Consider the following 21,428-nt stretch of genomic DNA (forward strand, 5'->3'; position numbering starts at 1 on the left):
CTGTGTGTCTTTGTGGCATTGATGTTGCTAGTCTGAAACAACACAAGTGTTTTGTTTTGAATTCGGTCCGACATTTTGTCCCCGCTATAACATCACTGCGTCCTGCATATTTGGAAGCGTGGAGACTCAGAGACATCAGTCACTCTAATGTGTTTAATGCTCTGGTTTAGACTAATAGCTCCACTGGCATTTCTGTAAAAACCCTTGACAGCAACACAGCACTTGGCAAAAGGCCTAAGGAGGGCCAATGAACCCAGTGGTGTCAGGAAGATGGAGTCATGCTCTTAAAGAGACAGTGTACAAAGAGGAACGTGGCTGTTTTGCCGAAAATGTGTGTGTGTGTGTGTGTGTGTGTGTATGTGTGTGTGTGTGTGTGTGTGTTTGTGTGTACCGTGCTTAAATGAGAAGCATGTAGCATAAACAACCCCTTTGAAACATTTCATGGTGGATTGTTGTTTGGGGTTTTTTTTTCTCCCCATCTGTGAGTGAAATCGCACGTACACACACACACACACACACACACACACACACACACACACACACACACACATGAAGTCAGAGCAATGTCTCAATGACTAAACAAAACACTGTTGTTAGAGTTTTTTCATGTCAAACACAGATGACCTGTGATAGATTGACCCCTGCCACAGAGAAAAGAACCAGATGAGGTGAAAGGCAAAAGGTGTGTCTTATTTAAAGAACACTGTGTTTTGGAATCTGAATTTGCCAGACGCTTGTGTCATAAATCATGTCTCAGAATGTGCTGGAAGTGTGAATGAGAAATGTAGGATATGAATAAGAAGGACACAACAGGTGTACATCCATTGTCTTACAAACCTTTTCATGTAGATTTCCTTAGGAGCATACACAAGAAAAATGGTAAACACCTCCAGCAGAATGGTAAGAGAAGAATTAACATGTAAATATACTTTTTTATTATTAATCTGTTTACCATGTTCTCTTTAGCCCTTTGACTGTTTGAGGGCAATATGAGGGCCAAGAATAAAACTGGCTGTACAATACCTTTAACTATAATTGAGTTTAAATTATTGTTAAATGGTTGCATGGTTCGTTGTACAATTTGACTTTGTACAGAGAGCAAAGAAACATTGCCTACGTAGTGTAAAACTGTTTAGAAGCTTTGAATTTGAATTCTGGGTTTATGTAAATTGCCTGATCACATTTTAAGACACACACCTATGTATATGTCTTGTCAGATTGTAAGTGAGGCTTTGCTCCAGTCATAGTTTCTCTGCATTTTGCTTTATCTACTGATAAACAGTTTCCTTGTAAGACGTGACCACGAAGGAAGCATCTCACATAACAGCGGCCTTCTAAATGAGCACAGCTAATGTAAGCAGACTGAGCCGAGGAAAAGTACACAGTGCGCGTGCACACAGACACACACACACACACAAACACACACACACTAGCTTGTGGTGAAGAGGTGCTGAGGGGTGTGAAGCTGATGATGTTTGCCTGCACTTGTTGTCGCTTTGGCTCAGCCCTAGACGTGAACCCGTTGCACTTGATGAATCATCCAGTGCACTACTGTGTCTCAGGAAAGACAGAAACAATAAAGCCAAGCCCTGAGCTGAATGTGGGTTAAAGGGCTGGAACCGTGAGCTCTCAGAGCAAGGCAGGGATGCCTGCATGTCTGTGTGAGTCAAACTCCACAGACAATGAAAGGAGGTCTGTCTCTGTCTGATTCTAAAATGAATGAGGCAAGTCAAGGACGACGAAATGGAGGCTGGCGGGGGTGGGGGGGGTGGGGGGTGGAAAGTGGTTAGGGATAGAGGGTAGGGGGCTTGGGTTGATGGAAGGGGGTGCATGTAAAAATGCAATACGGCTGTGTGTACATCCTGACCCCCTGAGTACTGTCCGTGTTCGTGGTCGTCTACGGTAATGTAAGCCATTTAGATGAATGGTCTGGTCTGGTTTGTAGGAGCTCTATGGTTTACTCTCCTGTCTGGATGGCATGAGAGACCAGTGGCAAATACTTTGTGGCTTTCAATAAGCTCCTATCTCTCTGTCTCTTTCTGTCTCTGTCTATGTTTCTCTCTCTTTCTTTCTTTCTTTGTTTTTTTGTTTGTTTTTTTCTTTCTCTTTCTGTGTGTGTATGTGGTGTGTGTGTGTGTGCGTGTGTCTTTGAGGTGAGATGGGGGAATAGGAGGCATATGGGGAGGTGTGTGTGTGTTTGAGGTGAGATGGGGGAACAGGAAGCATATGGAGAGGTCTGTGTAACATATGCTTTGCCTTGTGTCATTCTGCCCCAGACAGCTCAGCCCAGGCTAATGTCCGTCACCGCACATACCATCCTGTTTAATCTCTCTCTCTCTCTCTCTCTCTCTCTCTCTCTCTCTCTCTCTCTCTCTCTCTCCCTCTTTCTCTCTCTTTCTCTCTCTCACACACACACTCTCTCACACACACACTCTCTCACACACACACACACACACACACACACACACCCTGCTTGAACTGAGATCCTCCTGCAGTACCACCTTCTGCCCTACTCTTACCCAAGTGTAAGACTTTGTGCACTCTAATTTCTTCAAACACATTTTCAGGAGTTGTAGGGAAGTGTAAAGTGAACCTTTCTTTTTTCACAGTGCTGGTGAGGGGAGAAAAGGAGGTCATGAGGTCCTATGTGAGGAAGATTAACTGTGGCCACAGATTGATTTGATTTGCATGCAAGCAGAGTGTGTATTTGTTTATGTGATGTCCCATGTGTAGCAGGCTGAACTTTGAGTAGGCGTATCCTCCAAACCAAATGGATGGGCATGTTTAACCAAACAGGGCTAACTGGAAAACATGTATATATTGCTTATAGGCAAAAAAAAAAATCAACATAACATTCAGCTCCATGAATATTAAAATACCTAACGAAAATCCTGTATGAATATGTGAGGCTGATCGGCACATGCAGTTTTACAATACATTTTCCTTACATAACGAATATGGGCAGAAAATTGACCACGGTCCAGGCTATCTCTGCAGGCATATTTAAACATGTACTGATGTTTGTTAAGTTTCTTTCATGTTCTTGAGTAAGATGTGGCTGTGCCTGAAGTAGACCATGGAAACCACTGGGCCATGCAAACCACTGGGCCAAGGCCACTTTTCCAAAAAATTCATGTAAACCACTCAAGGGTGTTTTTCCATGAAATCTGTTAATTGACCTGTACAATCTGTATCTGATGCATTCACCCCTAATCCAGCCACACACACACACACACACACACACACACACACACACACACACACACACTCACACACACACACACACACACTCACACACACACACACACACACACACACTCACACACACACACACACACACTCACACACACACACACACACACTCACACACACACACAGGGCTCACTTCTATGCAACAAACTCAGACCTTCTTAAAACGTAAAATCAGTCCTGCAGGTGAGAGAGAACTTTCCGGAATGATCTACAGAAAACAATGGTGGTTCAGCCCATGCAGATATGTATATGTGTGCAATAAAGATCATGACATAAACACAAATGAAAGCAATGTTGTCAGTTTGAGAAGAAATGAATGCCAAAAACTCACCATGTATTTCAAAAATCTATATCTAATCAAGTGACATTGGTTACTTCATCACTGCCATCCAAAACAAAGCCTTCATATATAAGGTTACATAAAGTTTAAAATAAATACAGTTGTCAAGTAATAGACAAATCCATTATGACAAATTATGAGAATATAAAATCACTTAGACTTGACATAATTGTTCAATGATTTCACATAATTGTGAAAATGACTATATTATCCCCGTGGGCTGTGCCTCCGTGTTGTTTTAAAAAAGTCTGTTGTGAAATGGGCACTATCCTATTGCTCTCTGTCAAGTAAAAACTAGTGTTGTTCTCTGTTGTTCTCATTTGAAGAAATGAGGGAATGGAGAAGCAGAAGTCACAGAGGTCTATGAGAGTGGAGCCTCACGAGGACAAGATGACATCAGTGTGGTTTACTGAGGGGCCCCATGGGCTGCTGGGTAATAATCTCTCTCTCTCTCTCTATCCCAAGAGAGTGGCAGTGACCCGGTCCTATTGCTGGTGCCTCACAGATCCTGGCTTGATGCAGTGACAGAGATTGCTGCTTCATGCTTATAAGCTCAGTTAGAGATTTTCTACACTCTCCTTACCCACTGGTCAACTGATATATATATATAAAACTATAACTATATAAATACCACTATGCACATATATATATATGTGCATGTTTGTATGTATTAGGGTTTCCGTTAACCGGTAATTACCAGTTTTTGCCCGGTAAAATTTACGATAAATTAAAAACTTGCTGGTCAAAATGTCTAGTAATAATTTTCATTCAATGCATAACTATAGCAAAGGCTATCCTTAAACAGGACATTTGTGTTTTGACAGCGAAATAGCCTTGCAAGCTGCAAAGACACATTGGACACATTTGATATCAAGTCGGCAGCAGAGGACTTTGCTGCAATGAAAAAAGGAGAAAATAAAATGTCACCTGATAGCCTATAGGCTACATTTGATGCCATAGGCCTAGCCTTTTTTTAAACAGGCTACAGATGTTACAGGTTACAGATGTTTCGTAATAGCCTACATTTTCATGGCTAATGTTGAGGTTTTGCTCAATTGTAACTGTTCATTTTGCTTAACTGTTACTGTTCGCTAAATAGTCAAACTGATTTGAGGTCATTGTCATTCTTTTGTAAACTTAGGTGTACATTATATTTGCGTTTGTAACATAGACTGTTACTGAAACATGACCAAATTCGTCTCAAATTCGATCGGTAAAATAAATTCTTTCTGGATATCGGAAAAAATCCTAGCGGATATGTGTATATATACATATATACATATACATACATACACACATACAAACATACATACATATATATATATATATACACACACACACACACACACACACACACACACACATATATATACATATATATATATATATATGGGTCATTCTGTGTCAAATCAGACAAGGTTGTTGCAGCACCGTCTCAGATTTTATTCAAACCTTGTCTATATCATGAATGGGTACCAAAACCAAGGCCTGTAAAATATTCCTGTTCAAATCCTATGTTTTCATATTTTTTCAGCCCTTGACTATTTCATTTATAGCCTCAAAAACACCTTATCTGGGAAGCCATGTTTGGGCATTAATATCTTGATAAGTATTGTTCCTAGCATTACCAAACTTTGTAGGATGGAAGAAAAACATATTTTCAGTATGCCAACACCATTAAAAACCTGTACTGTATGCCATTTTATTTTTATAAGGCCCTAGATTTGGAAAGAAATGCAAAATTCCTAAAGGAGAGTGATGTTGAGGGTACTACAAATCCACATATTTTGCACTAATATGATGTCAATCACTATTTTTTCTGCAAATACAATCTTTTATTAATTTTGTGCCAATATTTGAGGTCTCTACCACCGATGGACATGAAGATATTATGAATAAAATAAGGCCTGGTAGTATATTTTGGTCATTTTCATAGGACAAAAATGGTATGTGGGGAGGTTAGTAGGAACATAAAAATGTACATGTAATTGCTTGATGTATGGTTATTAAGGGTACAAAGTGTAAATGTCCTTCTGTTTTTCCTTCATACGAAAATTGACAGATTTGAGAGATATTTTACCTATGGCAGAAAAACGTCCAATTCAGGATTACATTTTTTTGCTTCTCCATGAATATTGAATACCTGTTTCATAGGAATTATAAGAAATAAAGGATAAACATGTTTTCAGTATGTTCATTGGAATAGAGGGCATTTGAGATGGGAACTGTGTCTCTAGTAAGGTTCTAGATATTGAAAAAAGTTTTCATCACATGTTATTTCTAGTACATAATTTGCTACATCTGCGATGGATTGGCGACTTGTCCAGGGTGTTTCCCTGCCTTTTGCCCAATGAGCACTGAGATGGGCTCCAGCAACCCCGCGACCCTAATTAGGATAAGCAGCTTAGAAAATGAATGAATGAATGAATGAATGAATTTGCTATGTTGCACATCATTATCAATGAAGTTCTTTGAATTTTTTATTGAGTATCTTATTCTTTTTAAAATAAGGGATGTAAAATCGAATATAACATCTGTTAGAGTTAATGTCTTTTTCTATAATGAGGCCATGATAGTAAAGAATATAGCTTGCATTAATGACCTATAGTAAAATGAGTCTACAGAAAACATGTATTACTTTACTCCAATCAATATTTCAGAGGCTGGGACACATAAGTAGAGATAGTAAGGGAAGACCCTGCTTCTTCATTATGAGCATTTTTTTCCAAGAGGTAAAACAATGCCTTTAACTATGTGTATTTATCTATGATGGGAACATGGATGGACATTGGTACCTTGTACACTAAATAACCATACATTAAGCTATTTCCACATACATTGTCATGTTCCTACTAACTACCCCACATACCATTTTGGTCTTATGAAAATGACCAAAAGATGCTACCACACCTTGTTTTATTCTTCTTAACTTCTATTTAACTTCATGTCCATTAGTCGTAGAGACCTCAAATATTGGCACAACATTAATAAACGATGGTATTTGCAGAAAAAATAATGATTGATACCATATGGGTGCAAAAAATGGGTTTATAATACCCACAATATCATTCTCATTTAGAAATTTTGCACTTTTTTCAAATCTAGGGCCTCATAGAAAATCAATAGCCATGCAGCACAAACTTTTAATGGCTCAGTCATACAGAGAACATGTTTTTCTTACATCCTACAAAGTTTGGTGAGGCTAGGAATAATATTTTTCAAGATATTAATGGCCAAACATTACTTCCCAAAAAAGAGTACACTTTTGTGAGTGTAAAAATGAATAAATATCAAGGGCCAAAAAAAATATGAAAATATGGGATTTGAACAAAAATATTTTACAGGCCTTAGTTTTGGGACCCAAACATTATTTAGACAAACTTTGAACAAAATCTGAGACAGTACTGCAACCACTTGGATTCTGGATGATTTGGCATGGAATGAGCCATATACGTATAATACACACACACACACACACACACACACAGATACAGATATAGATATAAATATAGATACAGATATAGATATTGATGTGTGTGTGTGTGTGTTTGTGTGTGTGTGTACATGTATATATAAAATATAGATAGCTTATTAGCTAATGCATCTATCATATTATATAGATAGCTCATGCTAAAGAGGGTGCAATAAGACCTGCCAACTATTGTGTGACAATAGTGGTACACTTATTGAATTTCACGCTTTCAAAAAAACTGTGTCACTTTCTCAACAGGGAGTAAAACGATACACAGAGCACACCTGAAAGTACATTGGAAACTTAACCTAGACACAATGTACAGTACAGTATGTAGCCCCAGTGTGACAGCAACAATTCCTCCACCAAGCATTCCTCAGATGCACCGTACATTATATGAGTGTGTGTGTGTATGTGTACGCATTTGTGTTTGCGTGTATGTGGTGTGGTGTGTGTGTGTATTTGGGAAAGGCAATGGCTGGTTTAAAGGCATGCGAGGAATGAGTTGTTCTCTGTTAGATAAACATCAGCCTTAACTGCACACCCCTATCTACTGTATAAGGAGACTCTGTGTGGTGATTTTTTCTCTTTATCTTCCAGGGAACCTGCTCTGTTACTGTAGAACCAGGGTTAGCTGTGGTATTATCTGTTGAGGAGATATCTGGTTGGGGGGGGGGGGGGGGGGTGAGAGGCGTGGCTGTTTAGCCTGCAGGGACGGGTTCTGCTCGCTGAATCAAGCGGAGCTGAACGGTGATAGCAGGCCAGTGTCCTGACTTGACACTTTTTGCCACACGGCTGTGCAAACAAGCAACAGGTGGCCCAGCCAAAGGCAGAGAGCTAACAGCATTAGAGCTGATAACAGTAGAGCAGAGAGCAGCTCCGTTTATGTCCATCAAACACACAAAAACACCCAACTGCACACCTATGCCATTGAATACATCTACATGCCATTGACCTTTTGTTGCTTTTTGAAAGCTTACAAGAGTGAACTTTCACCTCTTATGAAGAGAGGAAGGTTTGTTTGTGTTTGTCTGTATGTATTTGCCACATAAATATTTAAAAAGGTACAGAAAAAAGAGAAGAGATTTGTTTTTGGTTGGTTGGTAGATCGATGGAGTTATCCCTACAGGCTATATATAAACTGTGTTTGCATTTCTGATTGTTGTTTGTGCGTAGTTTGGCTCTGAATGCCTGTAACTAGATAAAAAAACAAAACAAAAAAAACAAAAACAAAAAAGATTTTCAGTGAATCAGAAAATGAGGCGTTCCTCCCTTTGAATCTTATTATTATGGCAAAAAAAAAAAGAATAAAAATGCTGTTTACGTCAGGAATCTAAAAAAAAAAAGAAAAGAAAAGGAAAGAAATATGAAACCTTCGAAATTAAGCAATGCAGCCAATACTCTCTGCGGCGCAATCTCTGTTCGAGCTGACGTAAAACAGAGCAAGGGGCATCCAGGAAGTGAATCATGCCCCAGAGAGCTGGCATCCTATTCAAACGCTCTGAGCAGCTGCATTCCCCACCCCTGCCCAAGCTGGCACCACCAACAGGGCCAGAGTCCAGCAGGGCAGGCACGTCTCAGACCCCTCCTCCATTCTCCCCTCCCTCTCTGCATTAGAGCTCTCTCGCTCACAGAGGAGCCCTGGGTGGCTTAGGGAGAGAGAGAGAGAGAGAGAGAGAGAGAGAAAAAGAAAGAGAGAGAGCCAGCGCTCTTTTTTGAACCGCTGCCAACGGAGGCTGGCCTAAACCGCCGCAGCTGAAAGTTTTACAACCTCCCTGCTCGCGAGGCAGGAAGACAGAGACACAGAGAGAGATTTGTGAAGGCAGCTCTTCTCTATTCTCTCTCCTCTCTCCTCTTCTTCTCTCCTGTCCTCTCCTCTCCTCTCTTGTCCTCTCTTCTCCTCTCATTCAGTGTCTGCATATCTGCCGCTTTACAAGATTTCTTCTTTCTCGTCAACATTTGCCGAGATAGACTTCAACAGAGACGTGGCTGCTATCAGCTGCAACAGAGAGGTGTTTTTTTTTCTCTTTCTTTCTTGTGATATGGGTTTGTGTTTGTTTGTTGGAGGTTACAGAAGAGAAGTGCGGCGGGAGGTGGGGGATAAATTAACAAATAACGTAAAAAAAAAAAAAAAGTGAATGTGTGTTGGGGGGGGGGTGTAGTTCTGACGTCACATTAAGTGCTGCCCTGGACAATGCCTGAGAGAAGACGCTGACTGTGGGGACAGGACTACAGCCTTCGTCTGTGCGACTCTACATGTCACCACCTTCTCTCTCTCTCTCTCTCTCTCTCTCTCTCTCTTTCTGTCTTTCCCCACGGGAGCGGTTGAGGCACACTTTTTGGCAGAGTGACACAGGATTATTTTGGTCCCTTTTCCTTGCCAAGGAGTTCAGTGCGATCTGTGTGCCTTTCCCCTGCTCCTCAACGGAATCTATCATAGCACCAGAGTGTAGTCCCAGAACTCCATCCTCTTTTTTTTCCCGTTTGCTGTTTTCAGCCTCACTTTCTAAAAGCTTAGCTTCTTGCTTCCCATGTCACTGAGTGCAGAGCAAAAAAATTCAAAGACTGGATTTGTGAAGTTCCCTTTCACCTGCTGTGCTGGACAGTTACACTGTGACACGATATTTATTTATATATTCCCCCCCACCCCCGGGCTTTTGTTTTCTCTTACAAAAACTTGGTCCAGACTCCAGCACTTGCCTTTTTTTGTTGTTGTCGGGGGTTTTTTTTGGTCAGTATGCTGTGAAAGGAAAATTTCATATACCTTTTTTTTTTTTATCTGGTAAGCGGAAAGGACAGAAAAAAAAGAACTGGGACACACCAAAACAAAAACACAGGCAGCTCAGAGGACAGCTACAGACGTGTGTGATGACTACTGGAAAGGAGAGGCGTGAGGCATGTAGTACCTGGGAAAGATGCCAAATGCTGACAAAAGGCTTCAACCACACTCTGGGAGAAGCCACAACTCCTTATTCCAAGATGAACCTCCAGTCCTCAACATTGTTTTGTAAATCTGGCACGGACATTGGCATCACAGACATGAACAGTTTGTGTGAGTACAAGTATATGTTGTTTACCGTTTTTGTTTGGTTTTGTTTTGTTCTTTTTTTTCCCTGTTCTTTTTCTAGGGCTATTTTCTTGCTCCCCTTTTTTTCCCGCTCTCTCTCAGTCACAACATGCTTTGGGTGTTGGATGTGTTGAAATTTGTTGTTACGTTGGTTTTGGAGGGAATCCATCTCTCTGTGTGAACCTCCAGGCCTTGTGAGGAAACTGCCGTTCACCGTACACTGTGAGCCAATGCCAGCTCACTGAAGGGGATCCAACTAAACTAAAACTATTTATCTGATGACAAGAACTCATCTGAGTGGCAAGATGAGAATTTAAATAGTCTGTCCGTGCATGTTTTTACTCTCTGTTTCTCTCTCTCTCTGCTGTGACCTCATATTCTTTCTCTCTCTCTTTCTCTCTCTCTGGTTTCTTGGCAGCTGAGTTAAAGTGGGCAGGCGTAAAGGGCATGGCCGCGGCTGCTCTGAGCTGGCTTCAGCTCAGGCTCCAGCCCGTGTTTGAGTGGGGTTGCACTCGAGCACGCCTCTCTGCCTTTTCCTCGTCTTGCCAGTGAGCGATCAGGACGTGGAAATCCTCTCCTCTCTTCTCCTTTCTTCCACCCCGCCTTTTTTTTTTTTTCTCTCCTCCTTTCACCACCACCACCGCCGCCGCCGCCACCGCCGCAGCCCAATCCCCCCGTCCGATCTCGGCCGATGTCCCCCCCGTGCTAGAAAAGCTCGATCTCAGGTATTTTCTCTCCCGATTTTTTCATTCTGCTCCAACGCCAAGTCCTCAGGTTTCCTCCAAATAGTCTGTTTTTGCTTTCTGTTTTTTTTTTCAGTCAGAATGTACCAGTCTTTTCATATGTTCTTTCGCTTCTCCTCATCCTCACCTTCATCCTGTACACGTGTCTTTCCAACCCCCCCCCCCCCCCCCCCCCCCCACCCCCACTCCCCACCCCCCGCCTTCGCCGCCATGCCAAAATATCCGCCATTTCTGTCCGATTTGTAAAAAAAATTACGCTTAACTTTTCGAAAAATAAGGAAATATTACTGAAAGAAAGATCTGAGAGTGTGTCGACAGATGCACCTTCTTAAGTTAGCTTTGATTTGCATGTTTCTATGTGTAGCGGTTTAAGCTTTGTAGTGCAGGATTTTTTTTTCCCCTTTTTTTTCGTTAAGGTTGGAATGTTTCATTAACATTGCATTCTGTGGCCAGCTTGTTTGCTCTGGGAATGTTAAACACAACACAACTCGCAGCACAGCCAAGGAAAGTGGTTATGTTGTTTTAGTGGCAGCTCAAGCTCTTCAGAGGGCCAGATATTCTGTCAAATTCTCACAGATTAACAGCAGATTCCGCTTTTGAGTCTCTATATATGTACATAAAATACATATATTTATATTTGTAAATATATGTAAAGCAGGGCCGACGTCTAGATATCGCGCGCGCTTTCCTTATGATGTCGAATTTGTCTTTGTTGCTGAAGTAACTGTTAGCGGTAAGCTATCAGAATTAAAAACGGAGAGAACCACCGTTTTACACTTCAAATTCCGAAGGTGACAATGAAGCGGAATTGTTGTGACCGCCAAAAAGAGAGGAAATCGCTAAAAAACGACAAATCTACCTCCAGATAGAGAAAACAGAGCACAAAAGAGAGGAAAGAAAACACTGAGAGGTTTAGCATCCTCTCTTTTTCCTGTGATAATTGTTAAATCAGTGTTAAGGGCCCATTAAGGGCTTGTTTTTCAGTAGCCCTTGTGGCTTTGCTCATGCCATTTCTCTGTTATCTCTTTGTACGATGACGAGCCAACTATTGTCCCATCGAATGCAAAACGTCTTATAACTTCAATACAAGTAAAATGCAAAATGTGCTTTTTGATATATTTATTAATTCGCATTTTTAAAAGAAGACATGACAAAAACAGCTGTTAACCATTTCACAACAACAAAAAGATTGTCTAGAACATTCTCTCCATCTGTAGGAGCTGAAAAACGAACACACCCCCCCCTACCGAAATGGCAATCCAGAGAAAAATGACTGATATTCATGATAAACACACGAGAGATTCAAGGGATTGGCAATGTAACACGAGATAACAGTTTAGCCAGTTGGCTAAACACATATTGAATCTTCCTGTCTCTCTTTCTCACATAGTGCTAAACAGTGTTTAATTAAAATGTAGTTGATAAGTTGATTCATTCACATGTACATAGCCTACAGTAAAACATTATACTTTCAAACAAATCAAACGAAGGAAAAAAAACAAGTTTAAGGCAATGTAAAGGCACACAATGTAAAAAAAAAAAAAAAAAAATAGAAAGAATAGGAGAAATGGAGGGCGGGGTGAAAATGAGAATACTTCCTCCTCCCCTTCTCCTCAGATGAACTTGTCACGTTACTCAATATAGTTTTTTTTTTCCTGGCGCGCCATTTCTACTTCCTGCTATTTTTTGTGCCCCCTCCCACCCCGCCTCACGCCACTCTGTTGGAGTGGTTACCAGGAACAAAGTCTCTGTGCCTTCATCAGGAAATGTTTGGCCTCCTTCAGCTCCCTTCTCTGATTACAGAGGAAAGTCATGACGTGATAAATACTGCCACTTTATGGACAAAAAGGGACAAGATATTTACATATTTCTGATACAGAGAGAAAAATGAATGTACGCTTTTGTCAAATTAAGAATGCGGAATAGTGGTGTAGCAGTTATGTTTCTAAGCCAGAACAATACGGGAAATGCAGAGAAATCGATTAAATCGTCAAATCACACAGACCAGACCTCTCCTTGAAAGGCTGTTTGAATTCACTTACTTGTGTAGAGGTACCTTTCTCAGTCAATGCAGTGCTAAACAGGTGAAACGTTAAAAAAAAAAGAAAGTTAAAAAGAGAGAGAGAGAGAGGGAGATGTTGCTCTTTATTTAAGTCTGATAGACAGCTATCTGATGACAAGAGGTGAACTCATTAAGACCTCAGAGACCACAGGATGAAGTCAAACAAGGTCAAAGGAGGCAGATTTCCTGTTTAGGGCCCGCTATTTTTGCAAACAGGGCGTTCTCCTCCAGTCTCGCTGATTGACAACAAGGGGGGAAGGGGGTGGTGTGTGTGCTAAAAAAGCATGCTATGTGTGATAGCTTTTAGGGTCTGAAACGTTATTCTTGTGTGGAATTAAAATTTAGCTTGAGAGAACAGCAACACAGCATTAAAAAATAAATAAGTTACAGAACAATTAGACAAAAGGAAGATTGTTTTGAGAAGCGTCAAAAGTTTGTGATCTGTAAAAGTCAGTGGTCCTGTTTGTGATGAGGTGGGTGCACGCTCCATAACCACATTAGTTTCGAGTTAAATGCCAGTGAATGATTTTATCTCATTTGTCGTGTTGGGATATGCAGTTTTTGAATATTTTGGTGTGAGAGGAGGGGACAGTGGAACTTGTAGTACATTTGTGAGCTTTGGTTTGAGCTGAGGTCATTTGGTTTGAGCTGTTACCATTAGAAGGAAGCTAACTGACTTGGAAATCAACTTGTTGATCTGTGTGACTGTAGCATGCTTCACGCAGTAAGCATTTGTACTTTCAAACACTATTAAGATAAAAAAAAGAGTATTAAATATTTTTCTTGTCCTGGAGAAATGTGGTTGCTCACCTCAGCCAAATGCTGTTAAGAACATTTTCTTCTGTTAAGAAAATGGCTTCCTTATCTCTGCAGTGCATTTCTGTAATCAAAGTCAATTAAAATGCTTTCGAAGTTATTCCCCGAGCGGAAAAAGGAGCAATCTCATCGTGAGTTCAAGCAATACAGAAAAGAAAGGTCAGATTATTGAAATGATACTGTGATACTTCAGATACTGCTACAAATATTGTGACATTGTATATGTGACAATAATGTTTACGGTATTTAGTGATTTCAGTAAACAGTTCAGCGGTTTCTTTTTAAATAAGTTTTTTTTTCATTATTTTCCTTTTGCATGTTTTCTATATTAAGCAATTGAATACCGAAAGGAATTGTTTTGTCTGTAACACTTTGCAGTGCACATCATATTGGTTTGGTTGTTGGCAGTGAGCAGTTTGATTGCTAGGATAAGTAAATACTGTGCTTGTGCCATTAGCTTATCAGTAAGAGGATCTCAATGCACTGATCCCAGTAAACTCAGTACACTGGCACTCTAAACAAATAACTTAACCTAACAAACTCGCCACCATAAATATGAAGAATTTTTCTGTCTTTAAAGTCCCATGAAACAACCTGACAAATATATATATATATATATATATATATATATATATATATATAGCTACAAACACACACACACACATTGTTTGTAGCAATATAGAGAAAAAGGAGAGTATAGGACTTCTTTGTTTCATAAACATAACTGATATGATCCCAGGGTTCAGCAGCCAGATTTACAATATTGATTATTAACAATATTGGGACTTAAAACTTGGTTAACATGATTGGAAATGGTGACAGTAGTTTTAGAAACAGATTTGCAGACTTGAGATGCAATGTATGATGCTCAAGATGTTACAATCCTTTTTTTTTTTTTGGAGCAAAAATTCATCCCAGATTGCTTAGGCCAGCATTGTGGTCACCATACTGCAGATGACTTGTGTTACCAGCGTCCTGTGAGCCCTTTTTTCCCTGCAAGCTTCCAGTGTTAAAATCCATCTAATCACACATCTTTATGCGTCAAAATGCAAAGTATCACTACCATGTTTTGTCACAGCGCATTGCAAAGTCATCTGCTGATCTCTTACAGTGAGGGGTATTGTAAAAGATTTCTGTTTATCATGTCTGATGCTTTTAATCCTGAAATCCTCTTTTTTTCCTCCCTTGAAGGAGCATAGCACATTCTGGATAGGGATATCAAATGCTTACACATGCAGTGCTATGGCAACAGTGTTCTTTTAAGGATTAAGGTTTATTTTAATGTTTTATTTTATGTTGACGAAGGAATAATAAATTTAATAGGCCATGCCGTTCTCTCAGACACGGACAATGTGGAGTACATTAATAGAACAATAAAAGAACTGTTCTTAGCTAGACAGAAAGCAATGTCAAACCATAATTCTTAAATATGGTATATAGTATATATATGCCTGGTTTTCCAGAGCTAATACACTAAACAAAATCTCCAAACAAAATCTCCAAATCCAAAGTAACTATTTTGATATAGAGTGTAACATTAATATATAAGATTAACTTTGAATTTCTCTGTCAACACACTCCTTCATGACTATATAATTTTGGAGGTACCTAAGATAACAGCTTTCAATTAATTTAAAAATGAATCTGTTATCAAACTTTCCCCTATAGCAAAGAAAGCAGATGAATAACCCTTGATGCAGACTGACTTTTGAATCTGACTGAGATTAACACTTCTCTAAGAACGTTGTCACTTTGAATTGAGACTTCAGATTCAACAACTTCCTGTCACCTGTTGCTATGGAAAGATTAGCAGAAGTAAAGGCTTTTTAAAATAATGTAACATTTTATCCTGGACAAACAAAACCTGTAGTACAACATGATCAGCATGTAGTCTAAACGTTTCGTTTTGTTTCCCTCAATATTTTTGGTGTTTTGTAGGGGGGGTGCTCCTTCATCCCATAGCTTTGCAGAGTGCTTCATTTGAATGAGAAGTTAAACCAATTTCCGCCTCAACCTCTCCTTCGTCTTTGTGCAGAGGGTACTCACAGAGGTCTGATACCATTCACCATCTAATTAATTCCACATCTCAATTAAGGGGCTCCCTCTCTCCTGCTTTTTTTTCATTCAGTCTGGCCAAGCAGACCCTGGCTCTCCTGCAGCCAGCTCTCTTGCCAAAACATTTCAATCACTGTCAGTGTTAATTAGGCCAAAGAGGAATCCAGAATGTTAATGAGCTGCCTGAGTGCTTTTCACCATTCCTGGTTCACATGTTAATTTATGCCAAGCCATGGGGCCACCAGCCCACCCCTCCGTATGTCTTTTTTTTTTTTTTTTTGCATGACGACCAATTGTTTCACTTGCCCTCTGACCTCTTGTCTGCAAGCCCTCTACATAGAGGTTCATACTGGTTTATAACTCTCAGGCAATACTATTCAATCAGTTATACCACAGTGAGGTCTTGACTGTGGCTCTGATTGATTTCCTTAGGTCACCTGTAATTGTGAAGTATAAACTATATATGTAATTTTTATATTTCATGGACTGATATAGATACTTTAATAGGCTGAAGGGTAATTTACTGCTGATAAGTGGTAGTATGACAATGGAAATAGAAACCTTTTACACAGAAAGAGAGCCTGAGTTTTTTTAATGCTACATTAAAGATAAAAAAAGGCCTTGCTAAGCATAAACAAACAAACAAACAAACAAACAAATGATCTTGAGCCCTAACCTACAAAAAAGCACTGAAACTCTGGCTCTGTTTTTAAATTAATATGTTAAATGAATATACTGTAATACATTTTACACATGTACCATATTGGAGATAATTGAGATCAATTGTGTATACGTTTAGAACATTTAGATATAAATTATACTTTGCAACCATTATATGTTTAAATGTATGCTAGCAGATGCATTATCTACATGAAGTATACAGGTATATTGAATATACTAAAAATACATAGAGAACATTCAGATGTACTGCAGTTATTTTACATATATTTGCTGCACACAGATATGCAGGCATATACATTCACTTGCTTGAGTACAGATCAATGAGACCTATAGTCTACAGCCATATAGCTAATATTCACATTTACCTTATTTAAAATAGGCACAGACTATTTGCACATATATTTGTGTTTATGTTCTGCTTGCTGTCTGTGTGTGAGCCGATTCAAGGGCTTTGTATTAGGTGTGTGCCAATTCGGAGTGAAAGGAGATCTTAGCGCGTTTAGCCAGAGGGTGATTTGCTGTTGTGTGACTCTCTCAGTCTTTTCGAAACAGCCGACCCAAACGTGTGAACATGGGTTTGGAGAGGTCGATAGGTTTTTCGACTGCATATGTTGTCAGTCAGACAAGCCAAAGGCAGTTTCCCAAAATGGCAGGAGAGCGGCCATTTTGTTTTGTCTTTTTTCCCTCCCTTCTTTGCATTACAGTCTTTACACTTAGCCTTGTGCAAGCTAGTGGGAGACAGCTGGGGAAAGCCATGTTCGAATTCAGCTATTTACTCCTGCCTGTTAAACAGCAAGCTTCCGGATGCTTGTGGAGGCTGTAAAGAGCCAAGTTTTTTCCCTTTTTTTCCCATTCTTTTGAGAAAATGGGCACTATTTTCTGGCACATCCCACCTCTTTTATATGCCAACCTCTCTGGATGCCAATGCGTTATGCTTAAGGCTAGCACAGATTAGCTAACTCTTCGCTGTGACTGTGCTGCGACTCCTGACTGTTTTGCTCAGATACCCTCTTTGCCATCAAACCTGGCTACCTGTAACAGTTTTTTGTTTTTTAAATCATGTCTATAGCATTACGAAATACAGTATGTTGGGTATTTAGTGTGACTCCTGAACTACGAATGCGTTTTCTGGCAAGGCAAAAAAAGTAGAGAGGAAATTCCTTGTCATTTCCAACAAACTGTTACCAGACTGCTCCTGTTGGTGGTACATCATTTGGAAATAAGAATCTCGCCAAAAATTGCCAATTAAATGTTTGGGCAAGAATTCGTGGTGAAAACAACGCCAAAAAAAAAGGATATACTGTTATACGTCAAAGTGTGCATTCATTAAAAGTGCTCAGGACAACTTAAAGCACTTAAAGACCGTTTAATTTTGTCTCTCTCTCATTCCAGCTCTCTGCCACATGCTGCTACTGACTGACTTGCTGTGGAAAGTGTTTTGGTCGCTGTCCTTGAGGCTGAGGTAGTAGATTGAATAGTTGTGGGGTATGAAACCTCCCTCTGAGATAACTATACAATCTACTGTCTTTCCTAAGGAGACAGATTAATCGACTGGACCACGCTAGAGACACGCCAATGACCTGTACAGCATGTCCCTCATCACGCATTTCTCATATTTTCACATTTAATGAAGATTTGTACAGGAATACGTAAAATGTGTACATCTACTTGTTTTAAGATCGACTAAACAGATTGGTTAAAGACATAACAGACTCCTTACTTTAACCTGTTAAATATCTGACGTTGTGTTTTACTGCATAATGTTTCTCTGCCTACTGTATAATGTTTCTCTGCACCGTGTAAATGTTCTAGTATGTTCTCCATGTACTATTATGTACCTGTACATTCCGACCAGTGCACTGCAGAGCTGTGTGTCCTCACAAGTTGAGGTAGTAGGTTGTATAGTTTGTGGGAGGGTTCCTATCCTGTTCAGGTGATAACTATACAGTCTATTGCCTTCCTTGAGAGACACAATGAACGCGAGAGGTTAAATATCAGATTGGTGTGGTATTGGACCTGGCAAGCATCTTTCTTTGAATGAACTTGGGTACTATAGCCGTCTACATGATATTCCCACTCATATTTAAATTGATGTATATTGAGGTAAGTATCTGAGATTGCTGCAGATCTGCTAAAATTCTGTGAATGTAAAAATGGATGACACATGACATGTTTCAAGCATCAAAATAAATAAATAATACATTTTTTTCCTTAAACTAACTGGAATATACAGTGATTATCATTGGACATCATGTCACAGATCAACCAATGAATGATTTCTAACTTCAGATTAGTTTTTCTCTGCTTAGGTGTTGATTAAGTTTCACCACATAAAGAAAATAGCATCACACTTTTAAACTGGCTTTACTGGTTCTAATTTGGTTGTAACCTCAAAATGGTATTTAAAACTGGTATTTAAAAATGTACTTAATAATGTAATTACAGTTGATCTACCAGATGGTATGGCATGACTGCATTAAGGTCAGACCATTGAGAATCGTTCAGTAACATATTCCAAACTTCCTGTAACCTGCGACAGGCTTGGTACTGGATTGTCCTTCAGAAGCTGTAAAGAGTTTCAGTTGTTTTTTGGTAACTGCAGTCCTGAAGGTCTAATCAAAAGTAAAGCTTTGATGAACCCTACAGGAATGAGATTGTAACTGCACCCCTTGAGTCAAAGTATTTGAGTAATTACAGAAATTAAAAATACTCATTGAAGTTTTTCTCTGGTAAAGATACAAATATAAAGGTTATTTTCATACTATTGTTCTGATCTCAGTACATCATGTGAAAATAAATGCTTTGTCACCATCATGATACAGGTGTTTAGGTGTGGGCTTTTATGGTGGAATCTCATTTGAATTTCCACTTTTTTCTTTCTTTTCCGTTTTTTAAAATTTATTTGAAATGTTATGTTTAGAGTCTAGTTTACATGAGTTTTATTGCATATGGTGACCTCAGGGGTGATGAGCAGAAACCACCTTCTCCGTCACATCTGAAGCCAAGCATTCTATATTTCCACACTACATCTTTAGCAGAGAGCAGTATGGTGTTGACATTAAATGGCAATTTGGGGCCATCAGTAAGGGGCAGAAACACCCGGGCTGACTAACGACCCCAAGGAGCATGCAGAATTGTGTTCCTGTGTACTCCTGGCCTCCATCAACAAATGAAGAGGGTTTTTTTTTTTTTTAAACATACAATAAGCACATATAGCAGCTGGCAGCTGGCTAAGACCAATGGGTCAAACCACATTAAAACAAACAAACAAAAAGACTGTCTGGTTTACCCTGATAAAAATACCTTTCTGAAAGTGAAGGCAAACGTATGCAACTGCTGCACAGGAAATAAAGAGATGATAGGATACGAGTATTTCCGTAACTGCTTTTGCATTACCTCTGCAACCTCTGTAAAATTTCAGACCTGTTGTGCAGACCTGACAGCCTGACTGATACACGTAATAAATGGTTTTAATAGAGCTGAATGAAAGTGAACCTTGTAAAACACTCATGCATGGTGCCAGAAGTTCTCCAAAACAAAAATGGTCAGAATTGTTTAGTTACAATATATTAATTACAACCGCTTTACAACTACAGTTGTTTTACACCACAAAGTGTGCCGTAATTATTTAAAGTAGAGTAACTTACTCTCAGCCCCTGCACACCAAGGAATTTCGATCAACTCAGCAGTGCCTGTCTTTCTAAAGAGTACTTTTAAAATGCATTTGCTAGGCAAACACAGTTCTCAGCTGGTAAATCATAATAGAACAGCTTGCATATTAATAGAGCAAAAATGCACATGAATATGAAATTCATTCCACGCTTTCTTAAAATGCAACACTGATATTAATACATTGAATGGATATGGGTTAGCACTGGCCAGTGTATTTCACTTGGCTTATAGCTAACTGGTATAGCTTAACCTCTTAGATCAACTGCTCTGCAGAACCCACAAGTTTGTTTACACAAATCCTTGATAAACACAAAGTAGAATGTAGAGTCAAGTTGCTGTTGTTGTTGTTTTTTTTTTAATGTTAGGGTTAGGCCTTGATATCAGATGAAATACATTTGAAAAAAGGCCTAAACCTAATAGAACAGGCTGTTAATGGCTATAAACATTCATATTCAGTCTGGACTTAAGTGTGTTATACTGGTAATAAATGTGAAATTTGTAGGAAAAATAAAAAACCAGAGAGGCAGTTGTCATGTCCAATTCATTCATTTTTGCACTGGAGGGACATTGTGTGTGCAGATATGTTTTCTTGATCCTGTCTGGCAATGCTGTTTGCACTAGTGCCAAGAATGTTGACTGCAGTTTGGCTGCTCTGGTCTTGACACTCTTCTTCATTACACTTGAAAATCCTCCTCCACATATTCCGGTATGCTGCCTCTATCTTTGGTATCTTGAGGCCATAAACTAGAGGGTTGATGGTTTACAAGTGAAAGGAGTTGGCATGTGAAAGGGGCATACTGAGAAGAAGGCAACACAAGGTATTTCTTTGTCCCGGAAGTAAAAAAACAATAGCGCGCATTTTTTGAAGGGGAAGCCAGCAGGCAACAAACAGAACCAGGACTAGGGCCAGAGAACTAGCCAGTCTGCGTTCCTTCTGGTTATACGAGTGGGACTCAGATCCAATAACCCCCCCCCCCACTGCCTCTGAATGGAGATAAAAACATAGAGGTATGGGAAAGTCATGATGATGAAAAGGGAAAAGAAAAAAAGATGAAATAGACTAAATAGGAAACAGAAACCACATCAAGTTACAAGTAGTTGTGGTTGAGTTGGCACTGTGGTTTAAGGTGTCATAGCTGTTTCATCCAGACAGGGGAATGAAACCCAAAAAACCAGCAGCAAGCCAACATGCTGCCACAACTACCCAGCAATGTTTTGAAAATGAAATTAAAAATGTTTAATCCTAACCTAGTACCAAAGTACGCCAT

General features: G+C 39.6%; 1 pseudogene; it reads right to left on the minus strand.

The window, feature by feature from the left end:
- Window positions 1-20,701: 20,701 nt before the first annotated feature.
- LOC115815248 (adenosine receptor A1-like) lies at window positions 20,702-21,428 on the minus strand (annotated as a pseudogene).

The sequence above is a fragment of the Chanos chanos genome, chromosome 6 (genome assembly GCF_902362185.1).
Source record: "Chanos chanos chromosome 6, fChaCha1.1, whole genome shotgun sequence".
Classification (NCBI taxonomy): domain Eukaryota; kingdom Metazoa; phylum Chordata; class Actinopteri; order Gonorynchiformes; family Chanidae; genus Chanos; species Chanos chanos.